This window comes from Petaurus breviceps, unplaced genomic scaffold (genome assembly GCF_028583685.1).
Source record: "Petaurus breviceps papuanus isolate PSGF00001 unplaced genomic scaffold, PetGlider_PUasm1.0 90601, whole genome shotgun sequence".
NCBI classification, from domain to species: Eukaryota; Metazoa; Chordata; class Mammalia; order Diprotodontia; family Petauridae; genus Petaurus; species Petaurus breviceps.
In genome coordinates, this window is record NW_027187282.1 from 1,903,641 (window position 1) to 1,924,441 (window position 20,801).

At 37.6% G+C, this 20,801-nt stretch overlaps 1 protein-coding gene across 1 annotated transcript in view; it reads left to right on the forward strand.

The window, feature by feature from the left end:
• The first annotated feature begins 8,834 nt into the window (after positions 1–8,834).
• VAMP7 (vesicle associated membrane protein 7) overlaps positions 8,835–20,801 on the forward strand; it is a 427,850-nt gene continuing 415,883 nt past the window's right edge. Inside the window, exon 1 of the mRNA XM_069063730.1 lies at positions 8,835–8,838. The gene's annotated coding sequence lies outside the window, so the exon portion shown is untranslated. The remainder of the gene's footprint in view (positions 8,839–20,801) is intronic.

The following is a 20,801-nucleotide window of genomic DNA, read 5'->3' on the forward strand; positions in this document are numbered from 1 at the left end:
ACTGTTATCATTGGAATGGATAGTAAAATATAGACTGGTCAAAGTGGAAAGACTTGAGTTCCTTAAGTGCATGGATACAAACCAGTGTAATAAGAACATATTCTGCATCATTGAACATGGATGACCATTGGCTGAAATAGGTTAGCAGACATAACTTCTTCCAGTTCTGATGGTCTTAATCTTCTCTAAGGTCTCTTAGACTAACATTCCATGTTATTATTATGCTGTGAAACTTGTAGCATAGAATATCATGTCTAGAATCTTGTCTATGTATGGCAGTGGAATGACCAAAAGAATATACATTGAGAGAGCTGGAATGTCCCCAAGAGGATGAATTCTCAAGACTGGGAGCAGCCTCAAAATGAACCATGTGCAATGAATTCATTGCCAGTCCTCACAATCTAAAAGGCAGGCCTGAAGAGAACCTTGAACAGGGAACACAGAGCGTCATAGCTTCAAGTTCTCTTTAGAATAGAGAAGAAATAACCTTAGAAAGTAGAAACCAAATTGTCATGTGGGTAGTGAGTGGCCTGAGAACATAGAATGAATAAGCAGGAAATGCCATTTGAGTATAGAAAGTCGTTTGATTCTCTAAAAAGGAAACTCCTTCACTTTTTAAATAAAATGTATTATTTTTTCATTTCTTTTTAATATTCATTATTAAACATTCTGTGTTCCCAACTTTCTCCTTCCCTTCAGTTTCTCCCCCACCCATAGAGAAGGTAAGCAATATGATATCAATTATACATGTGAAGTCATACAAAACATTTCCATATTAGCCATGTTGCAAAAAAAGGCAAGAAAAATATAGTAATTGAGACTCAGTGTTCATCAGTTCGCTCTCTGGAAGTATATAGCATTTTTTACAAGTTCTTCAGAATTGTCTTAGATCTTTGTATTGATCAGAGTAGCTAAGTCTTTCACAGTTGATCATAGTTGTAATATTATTTCTACTGTGTACAACGTTTTCCTGGTTCTGCTCACTTCACTTTGCATCAGTTCATGTCTTTCCAGGTTTTTCTGAAATTAGACAGTTCATCATTTCTTATGGAACAAGAATATTCCATCACATTAATATACCACAACTTGTTCCACCATTGCCCAATTAATGGGCATGCCCTCAATGTCTAATTCTTTGCCACCATGAAAAGAGCTGCTATCAGTGTTTTTGTACATAAGGCCCTTTTCCTTTTTCTTTGATCTCTCTGGGGTACACACCTAGTGGTGGTATTTCTAAGTCAAAGGTTATTTTATACCCCGTTGGGCATAGTTCCAAAATTTTCTCCACAATGGTTGGACCAGGTCACAGCTCCACTTTGATACCTTTGATAATTCCCTTTATATTCTTTACCTTTTTCCTTCCAGATGAATTTTGTTATTATTTTTTCTAGCTCTATAAAATAATTTTTTGTTTGGTTGGTATGACACTAAATAATCAGATTGGCTAACATGAAAAGAAAATAAAATGACAAATGCTCTAGGGGATGTAGGAAAAGAGGCACACTAATGCACTGTTAGGGGAGTTGTGAATCCAAGACAATCCAAAGAAGATGAATAATGATGTCTACATCCAGAAAAAACAAACTGATGCAATCTAAATTCAGAACAAAGCATATTAGTTTTCCACTGTCTTGATTTTTTCATGTGTTTTTTCTTTTGTTCTGTTTTCTTTCACAACATGACTAATATGTAAACATTTTATATAATTGTACATGTACAACCTTTATAAAATTGCTTACCATCACAGGGAGGAGGGTTGGAAGGGAGGGAGGGAAAGAATTTCAAATTCAACTTTTTTTAAATGAATGTTTTAAAATGTAATTGGGAGAGTAGAAACAGGACTTCAGGGCAGCTCCAGCTCCCACCTCCTCCAATTCATGTAAAAGGTGATTCTGAACAAACTTTGGAGCTATAGAATCCACAAAATGACTGAGAGAAGCTAACCTCCCACTGAGAACAGCCTGGCAGGCCAGCAGGAAGCAGGAAGCACAGCACTCTGGGAGTCGAGGCCAGACCCAGGCGAGCCCAAAGTTTTAGCCTCAGGGCGGCCTGACCAGCAGCCAGCTGGAGGGATTTCAGATCACCAACAGCTGTGGAGTTTTCAGAAAAATCAACCCATAGATGCTAAGGATAAAGTGAGAGGTCAGTGCAGTGTGGACTTTTGGATCTGGTAGTTTAGGAGTGTGGTCTGGCCTTTATCCCATGGAGGGAGAAGCTTCTGCAGTGCCACAGCTGTGCAGCTGCTGCCACGTGGCAGCTTCAGCTCCTGACCTGCAGATTGTACGGGAACCAAGTGACCAGTCTGAGGGGTAACTGCTCTTGCTTTAACCTGCTTGGATCTGGATTGCTGTCTAGGGTGGAGGTCCTGGGGTGTGTGACCAGCTTGCTAGAGTGTGTGGAGGCTTCAGAGAGGGCACCCAACTAATACCTTTGGCAGCTGAGAAAACCCCAGTGATTGGGAAGAAGCTTCCCTGTCTGGTAGCAGAGTCCTACTGTGGCAAAAAGCTCAAAAATCAAGTAATTTAGTGGCAACATGAGCGGGCAAAGGAAGCAAAGCAAACAGAGCAATCCAACTTTACACTTTTATTTGGGGGACAAAAAGGATCAAAGCATGGAACAGGAGGAAGACAGTAAAGTCAGAACTCTTGCACCAAAAGTTTCCAAGAAAAATATGAGCTGGTTACAGGCCATAGACGACCTTAACAAGGATTTTGAAAACCAAATAAGAGAAGTGGGGGAAAAACTGGGAAGACAAATGAGAACAATGCAAGAAAATTATGAAATGAGAGTCAACAACCTGATTGAAGAAAATAACACCTTAAAAATAGACTAACTCAAATGGCAAAAAAGTCTCAAAAAGGCAATGAGGAGAAGAATGCCTTAAAAAGTCGAATTTGCCAGATGGAAAAAGAATCTCAAAAGCTCACTGAAGAGAATCATTCCTTCAGAATTAGATTGGAGCAAATTGAAGCTAGTGACTATGAGAAATCAAGATGCTGTTAAACAGATCCAAACAAATGAAAAAAATAGAAGACAATGTGAAATATCTCATTGTAAAACTACTGACCTGGAAAATAGATCCAAGAGAGATAACTTAAAAATTATTGGATTATCTGAAAGCCATGATCCAAAAAAGAACCTAGAACTCATCCTTCAAGAAATTCTCAAGGAAAATTGCCCTGATGTTTTAGAACCAGAGGACAAAATAGAGCTTGAAGGAATCTACCGATCACCTCCTGAAAAAAATCCCAAAAAGAAAACTCCTAGGAATATTATAGCCAGGTTCCGGAATTCCCAGATCAAGGAGAAAATATTACAAGCAGCCAGGAAGAAACAATTTGAATACCATGGAAACACAATCAGGATAACACAGAATCTGGCAGCTTCTACACTGAGGGATCGAAGAGCTTGGAATATGATATTCCAGAGGTCAAAAGAGCTGGGATTAAAACCAAGAATCACCTACCCAGCAAAACTGAGCATCATGTTTCAGGGGGAAAATATGGTCATTCAGTGGAATAGAGGACTTTCAAGTATTCTTGATGAAAAAACCAGAGTTGAATAGAAAATTTGACATTCAGATACAAGAAGCAAGAGAAGCATGAGAAGGTAAACAGGGAAAAGAAATCATAAGGAACTTATCAAAGTTGAACTATTTACATTCCTACATGGAAAAACGATAATTGTAACTTAGGAAATTTTTCTCAGCATGAGAATAGTTGAAGGGAATAAAAATGTATATATGTGTGTGTGTGTATGTATACATACATACATATATGTGTATATAGGAGGATATATGGGCATATGAATACATATGTGTGCGTATATATGTCTACAGGTATACATAGATAGAGGGCACAGGACCAATTTAATAGGAAGGGATGATACTTAAAAGTTGAAATTAAGAGATGAGAGAGAAATGTAATGAGAGGAAATGGAGAGAGGAAGAATGGGGTAAACTATCTCATATAGAAGGGGCAAGGGAAAATGGTTACAATGGAGGGGAAGAAGAGGAAGTCAAAAGGGAATGGGTCAACCTTATTCTCATTGAATTTGGCTTAGGGAGGGAATGACATACACACTAAATAGGGTATCTCACCCTACAGGAGAGTAGGGGGTAAGAAGATGAGAGGGGAGATGAAGGAAGGGAGGGCAGGCTGGGGGGGAGAGGTAAGTTGGAAGTACCCACTTTTGAAAAGGGACAGGATCAAAGTAGAGAATAGAACAAGTGGGGGTGGGATAGGATCGAGGGAAATATAGTCAGTCTTTCACAATATATCTACTATGGAAATGTTTTGCATAGCTATACATGTACAACTTATATTAAATTGCTTATCTTCCCAGTAAGGGTGGGTGACAAGGGAGGAAGGGAAAGAATCTGGAATTCAAAGTTTTAAAATCAAATGTTTAAAAATATATATTATTATTATTTTACATATAACTGGGAAATAAGATATACAGGCACTGGGGCATAGAGATCCACCATGCCTTACTGGAAAGTCGTAGGGGGTATGGGAGAACATATGGGAGAGAGCAGATTGGAGGAGGGGGCATTCAGTGGGATTGCTATTTTGGGGTGTTGGGTAGGGAAAAAATGGGGAGAAAATGTGTAACTCAAAATCTTGCCGAAATGAATGATGTAAACTAGAAGTTAATAAAGCATTTGATAAAAAAATAAAAAAATTTAAAAAATTAAAATGTAATTGGGTAAAAAATAAAATAACATAATGCCTGAAAAAAGACAGAAACATTCAGAGCCTGAAGTGTACTGGAACATGTGTTCTCTCAGATAGAATTGACCTGAAATCATAGGATGTCACAACTAGAATGAACTTATGGAAGAATAAGGAAAAGTCTTGAAGCAAAGAATGTCAGAGCTAGAATTATATACAACATATAATTCCAATACTGGAAGGCATTTTAGGATATAGAACATAGTGTCAGAATTAGAATATGAGACAAAGAAGTAGAACATGGAATATTATAAATATTTCCTTAGATCATAAAATGTCAATTCCAGAATGGGCCAGGTTCATATAGGCTGAAATGACAGTTTAAAGTCCATAGCACAGAATTTCTGAACTAAAATTCCTTTCCATCTGTCATAGTCCTGTTAAGTTCTTGAAGAGACAAGTTAGAGGAAAGAATTCTGGGCTTCCCCCATGGTGGGACTTAATCCATGGTCCAAGGGTCTCATGGGTCCCAAGGCACTGCCCTGAGTCCTCTTATTTCTTTAAACTCTCTCACTTTGGGTTTAGTTTTCATTTCTTTGCAGATGATAATTTGGATTAATATATCCATCCCTAACCTTTCTCCTGAACTCTAGTCTTTTTTTGCTTTTTTTTTTGAGGGGGGGAGGGCAGGGCAATTGGGATTAAGTGACTTGCCCAAGGTCACACGGTTAGTAAGTGTTAAGTGAGGTCAGATTGAACTCAGGTCTTCCTGACTCCAGGGCCAGTGCTCTATTCACTGCGCCACCTAGCCACCCCTGAACTCCAGTCTTACTTTTTTTTTTTTTTGCTTTTTTTTTTTTGCAGGTCAATTGGGGTTAAATAACTTGCCCAAGGTCACATGGCTAGGTTTTGATTTTTTTGTGTGTGTTAGGTGTCTGAGGCTGCATCTGAACTCAGGTCCTCCTGACTCCAGGGGTACTCACTGCGCCACCTAGCGGCACCATGAACTCCAGTCTTGTATCACCAACTGCCTTTTGGACATTTTGAACTGGATGTACTGAGGACATCTCAAATGCAATATGATGGGGTGGCTAGAGATAGTAATTAAATTCACAAAAGCTGATGAGATCACCAAGTGAAATAGTATAGAGAGAGGAGAGAAGAGGACCCAGGAAAAAGCCTGGAGAAACAACTCAAGTTAGAGATTGTGATCTGGAAGAGGATCTGTTAAAGAAGACAGGTAGGAGTAGTCAGACAGGTAGAAGGAGAACCAGGAGAGGGGAGTGTCCTATAAACCTAGAGAGAAGAAAGTATCAAGGAGAAGAGGGTGATCAACAGTATCAAAGGCTCCAGAAAGGTCATGGGGAATAAAGACTGAGAAAAAGGTTCTCAGATGAAAGAGTGCGAGGAGGTAGAGCCATGGGAGGTTTGAGGAGATATGATAAGTTGTAGAAGAGGTTTAGAAGAGACTCTTTGGAGAGTGAGATGGTCAATTGATAAGAGAGGTATAGAGGGATTGTCTAGCAGAGCCTATTTGAGTTTGTATAACATAAATTTTTATCTTTTCTCAGCTTTCTTATAGCTCTTTGGACCTCCCCATTTCACTGATTATATTCTGCCTTATTATAGGTATCAATATATATGTCTTATAACCCTGGTCAGATCATTCTTTGAGGGCAGGGATTGTGTCTTAGTCCATCTTTCTGACTCTAAAGCCTAGCACAGTACTTTGAACATATAAGGTTTAATAAATGTCAGCTTAATTAAATAGAATGTTTCCAAAAGTTTTTTTTAGAGCTCCTGACCCTAGGTCAAATCCTTGTCCCTATCCTATAAAGATACAGGGTCCCCAGAAGATAAAGTTCCCACTGATCAGTTTTACAGACCCCTTGACATCACAGATATCCTGAAGGATGTCTAACACAGTCCAGAAGATTTATGAAGACATCATAATAGCTAGCAGAGAACATTTAGAATGGATGAAGATGATTCTTCCAGTGTTCCTTCTTCATCTCCTTTACCAGACCATCACCCAGGTCACGTCACCGAATGAGAGGTGTCTCCCAGGATTCTATCTTCTCTCTATATTGTCTCACTTGGTGGTCTTATCAGCACCTATGAGTTCAATGAACATCTCTATGCACATGGTCTCTCCTAACTTCAGTCCCCTATCACCAGTTGCTTGCTGGTCCTCTCTACATAGATGTCCCATGGCCATCTCAAACTCAACATGTCCAAAATGGAGCTCACTACTTTCTCCCCTTAAACATACCTATTCTCCAAACTTCACAGTTATAGCACCACCATTCTTCTAATCAACTATGTTTGTAACATCAGAGTCTTTCTCAATTCTCCCCAAACCCTTAACCTATTATCAGTAGCCAAGGTTTGCCAGTTATAACTACAGAACATCTCTTGCATCTGTCCTCTTCTCTCCACTCACATGACCACACTTACATTGAGCCCCTTCTCATATTTTGCCTGACATATTTCAATAGCCTCCAATAGGTCTCCAATTAGTCAGAGACACAGTGCAGCAAAGTAGCTAGAAAGTCAGTCTTAAAACCTGTGTAAAGGTGGTGTTGATGACTATTTATATAATCAAATTACCCACCCCATTTAAAAGGAGGTGATAAGTTGCTTAATCAGTCAATCAGTTTTAGTCACCGTCTGAACATGTCAATTAGTGCATATTTGCTTATGCTTTTTATTTAGTTTTTTATTCTTTTGACTATATTTTGTGTTATGTTCAAGCTATAGCAATGCCTATTCATTGTTCATTGTTTTGTTCACATGCTACTGTTTATAATTAAATTATGTTTTCTATATAGGCTTCTTGAGAGTGTTATTGTTGCAGCTAGCTCACTTTGCTTTGTTAGTTAGGCATGCTTATTTCTTTTGATTGATTGCTGTTTACTATGGATATGAATGTACTTTTGAAATGTGCATGTGATATATGTTCTATATGTAATTAGACATGTCACTGAGGTATCCTCACAGGTGATGCTTGGTATGGTGCTATGTCTACTGCATATACTGTTAATGTGCATTTGTTTTATTTCTGTTTCAATGATACCTAAGGTTGGTTACCTGGGGTGCCAGGAAAACCATCCTTATTGTTTTAAAATAGTGATGTTTTTGTTTATATTGTATAGTTGCAGGCTTTTTTTACTTGACCCAGCTGATATTAGCAAGGGACTGAAAAGAGTTTTGGCCCAGGGGAGGAATGTAGTAACCCCAGTCCCAATGCTCACTGGTATGAGACTCTCTTCTTATTGTTGGATGTCCCATACCTGTGTGAAGGGCGGGGTAGAGACAATAAGAGTGGGAGAAAAGACTGCTCTTCAGTATTCTTGAGTTTTCTTTCAGTTATCTTCCAGTCACTGAGTCATTTGGGGCTTTAGGAGTTTCTGGCTTCCAGATTTGATACGGAAAATGGAAGAAGTCAACTCAGCTTCAAGTTATTGAAGAAGAGTCTTTTGACTTGAGAGAAGCCCAAAATATCCATTATACCCATATTCCCAGCTTGCTATACTAGATTCTTTAGGGAAATTCCCACTGGATGAAATCCAGGACCCTTTCTCTTAGTTAAGTTGAGTTACCTTGTTCCCAACAGGAAAGGTCCTTTACTCTGTATTGTCTGGTATATACTCTCCTATTTTTTTGATTTTCTGATTTCTGTTTTGCTACTGATTTGAATAAGTGATTTTTTTTATTAAGTGCTTTTGTGTGTTCATTGTGGAACTGGTATTTGGAGGGAAAGAGGGTCAAGCCTTGTATATAGAGCTTGGGGTCCTCTTTCCTCCAATATTGAAAAGGCAATAAGAAGTTAGCTTGAACCTGAAACTCATACCCCCTAGATTAATAATATTTAAAGGAGAAGATAGATATAATTCTAGCTTGGTACCCCCTTTCTCTTAGCAGAGCAGAGCAGCAGCCTCTGCTCTCAATTTCCTGCTTCCCCTCCTAGCAGAGAAGAAAATTTCCTCTGTAAAAGATTGGGTGAATAGAGGTTAGAGATGTCTATCCTTTCTCCTGTTGAGCCACACAAAGACATGCCTATGCTACATGTGGGGGACAGTCATGGAATCAATAAACATGAGTTTAGACTGACTTCAGGAGATAGTAAAGAACAGAAGAACCTGGTGTGTCATGGTACATGGGGTCACAAAGTCAGACATGACTGAATGACTGAAGAACAGCAGAACCTTTTTTCTTCTAGCTCTTACTTCCTGACTCTCATCTCTGATGATGGTTTCCTTGGGGGCTGGGCCTTTTGAAGCTTTGGCATCTCATATTCCTCCCACACTTGGCAATTTACAGTTTACTTGTCCAGGTCTCTGTGGTGAAAATTGGCCCCAGATAGATGCTGGAAAGGAAAAAAGAGAAAATAGAACATGAACTTATATACTTAATTAATGAAAATGTACAATTTAACACCTATAGGTTAATTTTGTTGGATTAGTCTGCAAGTAAATTCCACTGATCTTGATATTCAACAAGCTGTCAGACTTGCTGCACAGCTTCCCACCTGCACTATGTCCAATCTGGTGACCTGACCTACTCCTTCTGTTCCTTAGTTCTTTGGCCAGGCACTGACACTTCAGAGCTTTGTAGCACTGGCAATTTGGAGCTTTGTAGCATTGGTGCTAGAGGGTTGTACACCCCAGCACTAGCTCTGTTCATGTCATGAGGTTTTTGGCCTGATTCCACTTTTGCTGGAGGCTTGTTGATCTCAACCAGGGCAAATTTCTGCAGTCTGGAGCCAGAGTTTCCATGGCACTGAAAAGAGGGAAGAGGGACAGGAATGTGGGGGTGGGTTTAGTTGTATCTTGGGCTTTGCTAGTACAGCTTCATTGTTGGTATTAATGGAGGTGATAGAGGGGTCTTGAGTGAGCTCACAGCCAGTGAAAATATTAGTTCATTGTTTTTAGGGTATTTTAAACCTTTTTTTTGATTCTTGGTATCCTAGATCATGGAGACAACTGAAGTGGCTTTATCTTTGGTGCACAATTTCTGTTTTGGCGATGTTTCAAAGGTCATAGGGATCAGAGAAAATGTCTAGCTCTCCATCTTGTTGCTCACATATGACAAAGGGAAAGGGAATATACTAGAGAAGAAATTGGGAAACTAGCATTTATCATAATTGGAGTACATGAGAGAAAATAATATAGTAATATGGAAGGTAGAAGTGGGTATCAAACCTCACTTTTATCTGAACTGGACAAAAAAGGGTTGAGCACAGAAAAGTAAACAAAAATAGAGGTTCTTAATCTTTTTATATCATAGGCTCCTCTAGCAGTCTGATGAAGCCTGTAGAGCCACCCCTATTCAGAATAATATTTATTTAATTAAAGGACATGCTACATTTCAATTGGAGTTAGTAAAAATACAAATGCAATTTTTTCTCATGGACTTCTTGAAATTTCTCCATTAACCCCTTTGTGTGTAGGGGAGGGTTCTGTGGACCCTAGGTTAATCAACCATGGTGCAGAAATACATTAAATACAACAGAATGAGGTAAGGACAAAGAGGGAAGAGTTTAAGAGTGTGTTGAAAAGAAAAAAAGAAAGTGTAAAAACCAGTACTCAGAGTCTGGGTTAGGTGAAGAAAGGAGAACTATAGTGAGAGTAGAGAGAACTTTAATTGAAAATTAATACTGTTGATAATATGCCTTCTCTTTCTCTACTCTTTTCTTGGTAAAGAGGTGTATGGGAAGCAAATAGAGAAACAATTAAAAGAGCAAATGATAAAAGGAAACACAATTAACAATCATATCTGCAAATGGAAATGGGATGAACTCACCAATAAAATGGTCTTCACCATTAAATGAAGAGCTGAAGCAGAAGTTATGTCTCAAACTAACTAAAAAAAGCAGAGGTAGTAATCTCCAATAATAATCTTCAAGAAGGTAACAATAAAAATAGATATGGTTGAAAGGGATGAGCAAAGAAACCATATTATGCTTAAAGGTACAATTGATAATGAAATAATATCAATATATTATACACACATGCACTAAATGGCATAGCATCTAAATACTTAAAGGAAAAGTTGATCAGAATAAGAGAAAGAAATGGAGAGTTAAAATATATTGGTTGGGCACCCCTTTCATACACAGACAAATAAAAAAAAGATTAGCAAAAAAGACATTAAGGAACTGAATAGAATTTTAGAAAAGTTTAATATGGGAGATCTCTGGTAATTACTGAATGGTGATAGGAAGGAATATAGGTATTTCTCAGCTGTGTATGGCAATTTTACAAAAACTGACTATGGTCCTCTGGATCATGTGATCAGCAAGATGGAGGACTTCCTCTGATCCTTAGGACCTCTCAAACCTCTCTAAAGCAGAAACTATGCACAAAAGATAAAGCAATTTTAGCCGTCTCCATGGTCTAGGACACCAAGAACCCTAGTGAAGTAACAATTCAATGTACTTTTAACAGAAAAGGCTAAAATTCCAAAGCCCTAACTCCCTCACTCAGCACCCCTCTCCCACACCCATGACAGAATCAGGGCTGCATAAGCCAATTCATTGGCTTGAAATAGAATAAAACTCTACTGGTCCTTCCTCCCACTACTGGGGAAAAAAACAAACTTTCTAGCTTGCTCTGGATGGGACAGAGCATGGCAAAAAACTGAGGATGGAGGGAATTGGTGCAGGACATGTTTGTATGACTGTGTGACACTCCATTAAGCCTGGGGGGGGGAAGAACACAGCATCCAGTTTAAGTCAGCTGTGTCACCCCAGAAGTCATTTGGGAGTGAGACTGAGGCTTGTGAAATGTGTCCAGTATGGGAGAAGGCTGGATGACTTTGAGGTCCAGCACCAGGGAAACTATAAGGCTGAAGAAATCAAAAAGTAAGCAATAATGAAAAAAAAGACTAAAATTACCAAAGATATCAGGAAGGAAAAAACTCAATTAAAGACCATGAGCATAAAAACTGACTGTGTTTAGGCATATAAAACCTTATAAACAAATGTAGGAAAACATAAATATTAAATACATTCATTGCTGACTACAATGCAGTAATATTATACACAATCAAAAGTATTTGAAAAGAGGATTGAAACATAAATGGAAACTCCATAATTTAATCCTAAAGAATTCATGGGTAAAAGTATAAGTCATAAAATCAATAGATAATATCAGTAAAGAAAATTACAATAATGAGACAACATACAAAAATTTGGGGGATGCAACCAAATTAGTCCTTGGGGAAATTTTATATCTCTAGGCTTCTATCAATGAATGATAGGAAGAATAAATCAATAAATGAAGCACAAAACTACAAAAACAAAAGCAAACAAAAAACCCAACTAAATATAAAATAGAAATTCTGAAAATTTTATAAAATAGATAAACCATTAATTAAATTGATTTTTCAAAGGAGAGGAAAACCAGGGTGCCAAATGTCAAAAAAATGAAAAAGGAAGATTCACAAAAAATGAAGAGAAAATAAATTTTAGGGACTATTTTTTTCAATGATATGCAAAGGAAACTGGTAACAAATTAAATGGATGAGTATTTGTAAAACTATAAAATGTCTAGATTAAGAAAACAAATAGAAAATTTAAATCAGCACACCTCAGAAAAAGTAACAAATAAAACATAAATCAATTCTCATGGGGGAGAAAAAAAAGAACAGATGGATTTACAGGTGAATGATAGCCAACATTCAAAGAATTAATGAAGATATTACACAAAATGTTTGCAAACAGAAAAGGAAAGGATCTTATCAAATTACTTCTATGAAACAAATATGGCCTTCCTACCTAAACCAGAGAGATAAGTGGAGAAAGAAATCTGTAGACCACTATCTTTAATGAATTTCAGAGCAAAAATATTGAACAAGATATAGCAAACAGCCTGCATTAGCATACTGAAAATGTTATACACTTATGCAGTATAACACTCTGTCCATGTTGAATTTATACCAAGAAAGTAGGATTGATTCAATATTACCAAAATACTCAATAGACCATATTACTCTCTAGGCTGTACTGCTGACTCATTTCCATATGACTTTCTTTACCATTCCATAAAAACCTTTTCACTCTGGAAGCTCACTCCACCCTGGGAATATCCTCTACCTCTAGGGCCTCTTACTCTGGTTGATTGGTTCTTCCTTGAACCTCCATTTTAAGGAGGACAATAATAATATCTATAATGGCTAACATCTATATAGCGCTTATTATGTACCAGGCACTGGGCTAAGTGCTTTACAATTATTATCTAATTTGATCCTTACAACAACCCTGTGAGGTAGGTGCTATTACTGTTCCTATTTTATAGTTGAGGAAATTGAGGCTGAGAGAGTTTAAGTGACATTCCCAGGGACACATGGCTAGTAAATGTCTAAGGCTGGATTTGAACTCAGGTCTTCCTGACTCCAGCTCTGGCATTTATTCATTGTGACACCTAGTTGCAAATAAAGAAATTATGTGATCATATTTACAGACAGAGGAAACCTTTGGACAAAATACAATATCCATTTCTGTTGAAAATGCAAAAAAAGCAAAGAAATAGACAGAATTTTCCTTATTATCTAAATCCTGAAGTGAGCATTATCTGTGATGGAGAAATGTTATGGACATTTTCAGTATGGTCTGGAAATTCCCAGTACCACCACTGTTATTTGACTTAGTGCTAGAAATGCTAAATACAACAATACAATTAAAAGAAATTGATGGAATAAGCGTATTGTGGAAGCATATTAAAATCTATTTTAATTCAACTGAAAATATTGAAACAAATATTTTTTCTTGTATAAAATCTTTTCCAGACTTAGAAAATTTCTTAAGAAAGAATGGCCTCCACTAAAATTTTTCTCACCTTTTTCTTAGGCCTAATATTTTTGTTTAGGAAAGTTGAGTACAAGGCTAAACAGAGCAACCAAATTAGATGAAAAATACTTCATGTCTAGTTAAACTTGTTACTTTCTTCCCTTCTCTCCTCCCTACCCCATATTCTGAAAGGATTTTAGGGTAAGGTCCTATCTATGGGGCAGGTAGGTGGCACTGTAGTGGATGGAGCACTAAGTCTGGAGTCAGGAAGACTAGTCTTCCTGAATTCAAATCTGGCCTCAGATACTTACTATATGTGTCACCCTGGACATGTCACTTCACCGTGCTTGCCTCAGTTCCCTCATCTGTAAAATGAGCTGGAGAAGGAAGCGGCAAACCATATTAGTATCTTTGCCAAGAAAACCCCAAATGGAGTTGGACACAACTGAACAACAACAAAGGAAATACTTTCCCCATTTTCTCAAAGGATTAAACTGAAGATCAGAGGGAGGAGTTCTTTTTCATTAATTCAGGCCTTCTGTGACCACCTGGAGTTGGGGGAAGAGCCCTTGAGAAGACTGGTCAAAAAAGGATTGAGTTATTTTAGGAAAAAAAATTCTCCAGGGGTTTTTCCCAAATATTAATAGACTAGATCAGGACTTCTTAAACTTTTTTCTACTCATGACTCTTTCAGCACTTCTTAAATTGTGGGTTACAACCCAAACCACAGTTTAAGAAGAGCTGGACTAGAGTTTGTTTGTTTTTTCAAGTGGAGAATATTAATGCTGAATTAGACATAAAATTTTCCTTGTTCAGCATTTCTATAAATGTTACTTCAAAACGTCTTGTGTCAGAGAGATGCCGAGGGGGCATAAGGGAACTCTGTCAGTGGGGACCTTTTTCTCTTCAAGCAGAGCCATGTTTGGATTAGAATAATGATAAATTCATCAAAAAAAAATTTGTCAGATAGACATGCCTAAAACCTATAGTTTTAATATTATTTTTGGCAAAGAGGAAATGAAATAACTGTTTTTTACAGATGGCATGATGATTTACTTATAAAACCTTGGCTTGCACTAAACAATTAATTGAAATAGCTAATAAATTCAGCAAAGTAGCAGGATAGAAAATAAACCCATAAATAATTATCAACCATCAAAACCCAACAGGAAGAGATAGAGAAATTCCACTTAAATTACTTCTGAATGTATAAAAGATATAGGAGTCCACTTATCAAAACATACTAAGGAATTATATGATACAAATATATAAATATTTTTTTAAAATACAAATACAAAACAGAAATGGAGAAATAGTAATATTACTCATGGTGGTCCTATGCCAATATAATGAAAATGATAATATTACCCAAATAAATGAATATATTCAATGTTATACCAAATCAAATGATCAAAGATTTGCTTTATAAAACTGGAAAAAAATAGTAACAAAAGTCACTTGGCATAGCCAAAATTCTAGAATCTCAGGGGAAATAATGAAAAATGTGGTAAGGAAAGGGGCCTAGAAGTACCAAATTTCATACTATCCTATGAAGCAGTAATTATTGAAATTCCTTGGTTCTGATTCAGAAAAAGAAAAGTTGATCATGAAACAGATGATTACATATACAAGCTCTAGGAGCAAATAACTGTGTAGGTCTTTCTAGTGTGTGTATCCATGAATTCCTTCCCAGAATTTGTTGAGAAATTTATGTTTTTCTGAATCCCAAATCCTCAGAAAAATTATTTTAAAAATTGGGAAAAATATTGAAATTCTCCTCTGAGAATTAAATGTTAACAATAGATGTTACTGGTTAGAATCAGTTAGGAATCTATTGACGTCAAATTGAAAGCAAGAGAAGAAAAGAGTCGAAGATCAGATTAACATTTCTGGAAATTAAGACAAGAGTAGGTAGGAGAGAAGTAGTCATGATCTATTCAGTCTTTCTTTTCATTGTCGTCATGCTATAATTGTGTATTCATAGCCTTGTCTGTTGCAAATGGTGAGTGATTCTTGCAAATAAAATAAATATTACTAAATTTATATGCATAGTATACTTTATGCAAATCCTATGAATGGTGTTCCAAGAAATAACAACTTTTAGAAGCAAAATAGATCCTTAAATTGATAATTTGGACACGTGATTCTGTATTAGGATTGTTAACCTTGCTAGGAGATCTGAATGCTACATTATTCGAATACTACCCAATAATGTTCTCTGGCTTTTTCCATAGTTTGAATATTCACTACAGGCTACAGTTGTTTGTAAATAGCACAATCTTTCTTGTTTATTAAACAAAAGTTTCTTAGATATTCATAATAATGAGTGAAACATATTAAAAATGTTGGAAGTATTTTGGGAAAGATAAAGGAAAATCAGTCAGTTCACTGCCATGTGTTTTAAATCATTGTCACAATATATTGATTCAGAATAATAATAAACCATATATTTATTATTATATCCCTTTTTTAACAAAACATCTCCAAAACTTTTAGTTTAACTGTCACAGAAAAGCAATTGATGTTTATTATGATCACTAATTATTGTGTAAAAACATGTCAATATAATGTTATAAAAATATAGAACTACATATGATTTTGAGAATTCCCAGGAATTCTGATTTCTTCTTCCTGAATCCTAAAGATTCATATCTGTCAGGAATTTAGAAATACCATCGAGTAGTATATTGTCAAAAAGCCCCACAATCCTCTAGGGATCTAACTACTGGAGTAAGGATTCAGTATTCAACAAAACAGCTGGAAAATTGGAAATTAGTTTTCACACCATTGCAGAAGAGGTTCTTTCATGTTTTTTTTTTCAAAATGTTGCTCCCAGGACTTAGAATGTTGTTACCCCAAGATCGTGGTGGGACTTCTAGGTCAATCTTCACTCCGTGCATCAGGATATCTCAGAACAAGGCAATTCAGATGATTTCTAAGAAGTGGGGTCTCACTTAGGTGATTCAACTTGCTTTCCCTTCCTCTGAGATCTTGGAAGCTACAGAGAGCTAGAAAACTGTATGTTTCTAGTCCAGAAACTTTCAGACATAGAAGATCCTGATATAGGAAATTCCAGAAAAGGAAAATGGCAAGAAGGAGATGGTACCAGGCAAGATGTTAGTTGCTACCTTAGTGCCTCCTGTGCTCCTTTGAGCATCTCCGTTTTCCCTTAAATACATCAAATAAAATGACTTACTGCCTTCAGCATTGACTCGTTCATCTAATGCTTCTCAAAAGTCCTTTTTAATCCTACAAGCAGATCACAGCAAATTGACATCTGATTGGATATGTGAAGTGAAGAAGAAGAGAGAGTCAAGGATTACTCTGGGTGACTAAAGATGGTGGTGCCCTTAAAACAAAGACGAAACAAAGAAGTTGGAAGGAGGGGTTTATTTCAGAGGGGAAGGTAATGAATCCCTTTGGACATACTGAGTTTGAGATAATTATGGGAAATCAAGGTAGAGATATTCAGCAGACACTTGGTGATCTAGAGCTAGAACTCATGAGCATGATCTTGGAGTTATTAGCATAGAGATAATAATTGAACTCATGGGAGCTGATGAGGTCACTGAGAAAGAGTATAAGAGGGAGAAGAGAAGGGGACTCAGGATAAAGTCTTGGTTGACACCAAGTTAGGAGAAGTAATATGTATGAAGATCTAGCAAAGATAGATTGAAGGGAAACCATCAGAAGAATAGGTAGAAAACTAGAAAAGAATATTGCCATGAAACCAGAGGAGGAGATAGTATCCAGGAGAGGGTAGTCAGTAGTATTAAAAGCTCAGAAGTGAGCAAAAAGCAAACAAAAAAACCAACAAAAACAATAACAAAAATTAGAGTTGGCACTTAAAAGACCCTTGGAAATTTTGGAGGGAGTAGTTTCAGTGGCGGGATCAGAAGACCAGTTGCAAGCCAATGAGAGGTAAGGAAGTAGGTGAAAGGAGTGTAGAAGGTTGGTTTTCCCCTTAGGAGTGTGGATGTTAAAGGAAAGAGAGATGGAGGAGGATAAGCTGAGTTAGTGAAAGGGACAAATGAAGATTTCTTAAGGGTGAGAAGATTAGGGTATGTTTTTTGGCTGCCATTTTCACCACTGTCTACAAGTGTCTCCCCCATCTTGTAGTTTTGCACAACTGTTTTTCTGAACCCAGTTACAGGGTTATTAAGTTTGGCTCCCATTCTGTCTTAGGGAGATATTTTGAAATGCCAATGTCTTCAATCCATACAATATCATTACTTTCATTTTTGTGTCATTTGATAAGTCTGTGGCAGTAATGTGACAGTGGAAAGAACCCTGAACATGGGTTCAAGAAAACCTGATTTCAAATCCCACCTTTTACATTGACCAGTAGTAAGTCACTTATAAGCCTCAGGCTTCACATGTGTAAAATGAGCACCTATGACATCTACTTCATGGGGCTTTTGGAAGGTTGCCATGAGATCAAGGTGTATAAAGTTCTTGACAAACTTTCCAAAGTCCAAGGTGTGTGTGTGTGTGTGTGTGTGTGTGTGTGTGTGTGTGTGTAGGTGTGTGGGTGTGTGTACACGTGTGTGTATTTTGTCTCTGTCCAAATCATAGGTTAAGATATTGAATAGAATATGACTGAGACCAGATCTGTGGGATAGTGCTCCATCCATGTTAAAAATGGAACAATTGGGGACAGCTAAGTGGTGCAGTGAATAAAGCACTGGCCCTGAAGTCAGGAGGACCTGAATTCAAATCCTTCCTCAGACACGTGACACTTAACTAGCTGTGTGACCTTGGGCAAGTCACTTAACCCCAATCACCTTGCTTTCCCCCCTGAAAGAAAGTGGAACAATTTCTGATTTTTCTTTTTTGTCTAGCCATTAAACTAGCTCTGAAGTCATGTACTTGTTCTATTAAATAGCTGGCTTTTTTGTGAAGGTAACATAGTGACTTCCTGAAATGCTCCTTTGCATTTCTCTCTCTACATTTTTATCTCTCAATACAGTAATCTTTGTCAATAAAGGAACTGAGCTGAGATTAGTGAGACCTGCCTTATTCTTGATGAAGTGATGTTGGCTCTTTGTGATGGCCCTTTCCAAATGCTCACAGACTATCCCTTTGATAATACATTCTCGAATTTTATCAGGAATGGACATCAATTCCATTGGCCTATAATTTGAAGCATCTACCCACATCTCTCTTTTGAAAATCAGGATACACTGTGATGTTCCCTGTGATGTAGTTTGGTTAAGCCCCTTAACCTTATCAAGGACATCTAGGTGTTATTCTATCTCCTTACTTATTTTGGGTTTGAACAACTATTGTTTTGTCCTTTTCAATCATCTCCCTTGGCTGGGAAAACAGAAGCAAAATCAGTCACATAGTCTTGGCTTCTCTGTTGTCTGCTATCAACCCATCTACTCTGCATAATGATTTTATTCCTTCCTTAATCTCCTTGACTCAGACATAGCAAAGCCCAAACCAAGCCAAACCAAACCAAAATGTCACTTAGCATTCATTTCCACCAACTGTTCATGGAGTTCAGCACTGCTGACAAAATGCTTTATAGACCTGAGATAAATTAGTATTTATCTGTCTTTGTTTACATCCTTTGTATGTGTCTTTCAAAAATTCTAAATTGATCAATGAGTTCCCTGTGCATCTACAATGGTCTCTTTAAACACTAACCACCTTTGTTTGCTCATCAAAATTGTTTTGTTGCTTGTGTTACCATTAGATGGTCACTGAGGTTCCTTCCATTTCTGGATTTTGTGAACTGGGGGGATCAGGAAAGTTATCAACAGGAAAAAATACTCAAGTTGAGTCTTGAAGGAATGTAGAAATTCTAGGAGGCAGAGGTGAGAAGGGAGAACATTCCAAGTACTCAGTCCATGTCATCTTCCCCAGAGTAGGCACTCTAGAACATCAGGTCCCTCCATTCTCTTCCAGATAACAGATTTGGGAAGGATGGTTGTTTCAGGTTTTTTTCTTCAGGGCAAACCTCTCTAGGAGACCGCTGTCCAGTCTATTGCTTTCAAGAATTCAAAGCATCCCATGGATCTCTCCCAGAGAACAATTAGTGCTAGACAGGTAGGCCATACTTGCCTCTGGTCTCCAGACTGAGGAGCAGGCATTTCCACCCCTTGATCTCCATACTCATGGAGTATATCTTTGCCCTGCTAGTAATGAGCATGCTACTAGGCTATTAGAGTCCAGGCCAGGATTGGAAGAACACAGACTCCCCTAGAAGGCCACCATTCTTCCAATCTCTCCTCTTAAATTCAACTCAGTCCTTCTCTTAATTCCTTCCCTCATTTAATTCCCTCCATTCCTCTGCCATCAAAGGGTGGTACTCTCATTGTCCCTGGTCTGAGTGGGAAGGGGGATTAAGTGGACAAATTAGGGAGATCAACAGGTTCAAAACTCTTCAGGTAAGAGTGATAGGAAACAAGAGATATGCATATACATAAAACTAAGATCAGGAGTAGAATAGGTTTGGGAATATATATGTCTATATATGTATGTATATATGTATATGTGTACATATATATCTATAGCCATGGAGAAACATATCTAAACTTTATTGTAGCTTTCTAGGGGGGAAGAGGAGGGAAAAAAGTAGAAAAGTGTACAGCAGAGAACAAAAGAAAACTCACAAGGAAGCAAAGAAAAGATGGACAATTCTCAACACAACGAGCATTATTTATCATATAGGTTTTCTTGAAATCAAAATGTATTGCTACTTATGTTCTGTCTTATGTTCTGCTATGCACACAGCTTGCTTCTTTTTCCTTTCTAACTTTGTATTTAAGTTCCAATATTTAAGTTTATGATATGTTTTTGTTTCTTTTCTTTATCTATTTGTTTTCTGGAGTTTGCGTCTAAAATAAAAATTTTGGGGGAAAAAACTCTTCAGGTAGCCAAGAAGCACCCAAGAATGGACCAGTGAATGGATGTTAAGCAGGGGAGGTGGCAACAGATGGCTTACAGTGTCATTTCTGTCCCCTTCCAAACTACTTAGGGTCACTAAGTCACTACAAGTATCACTAAGAAGTCCAAAAAGGGACATAAATGAATAGGCTATATGGTATCCTCCGGCCATAGGGAGATGGAACATCACAATACATAGATGATTGAGACAGGAACTTGTGCTTGGAAGAAGAATGAAATTCTCTGGCATTTGGGGCTCTAAATACACATACTTTCAGAAGCAAGGTAGAGCAGGTGGAAAGGCTGGCTCAGGACATGACCACCTCCTGAGGCTGAGGCCTGTTTGCTTCTGCACTCTTGCCCAAATAAGTTCCTTCCCTTTGACCAATGAGCTTCTGGGCTTCTTCTGTTCTACCCCATCGCCACCCCATTTTTTTCCTATG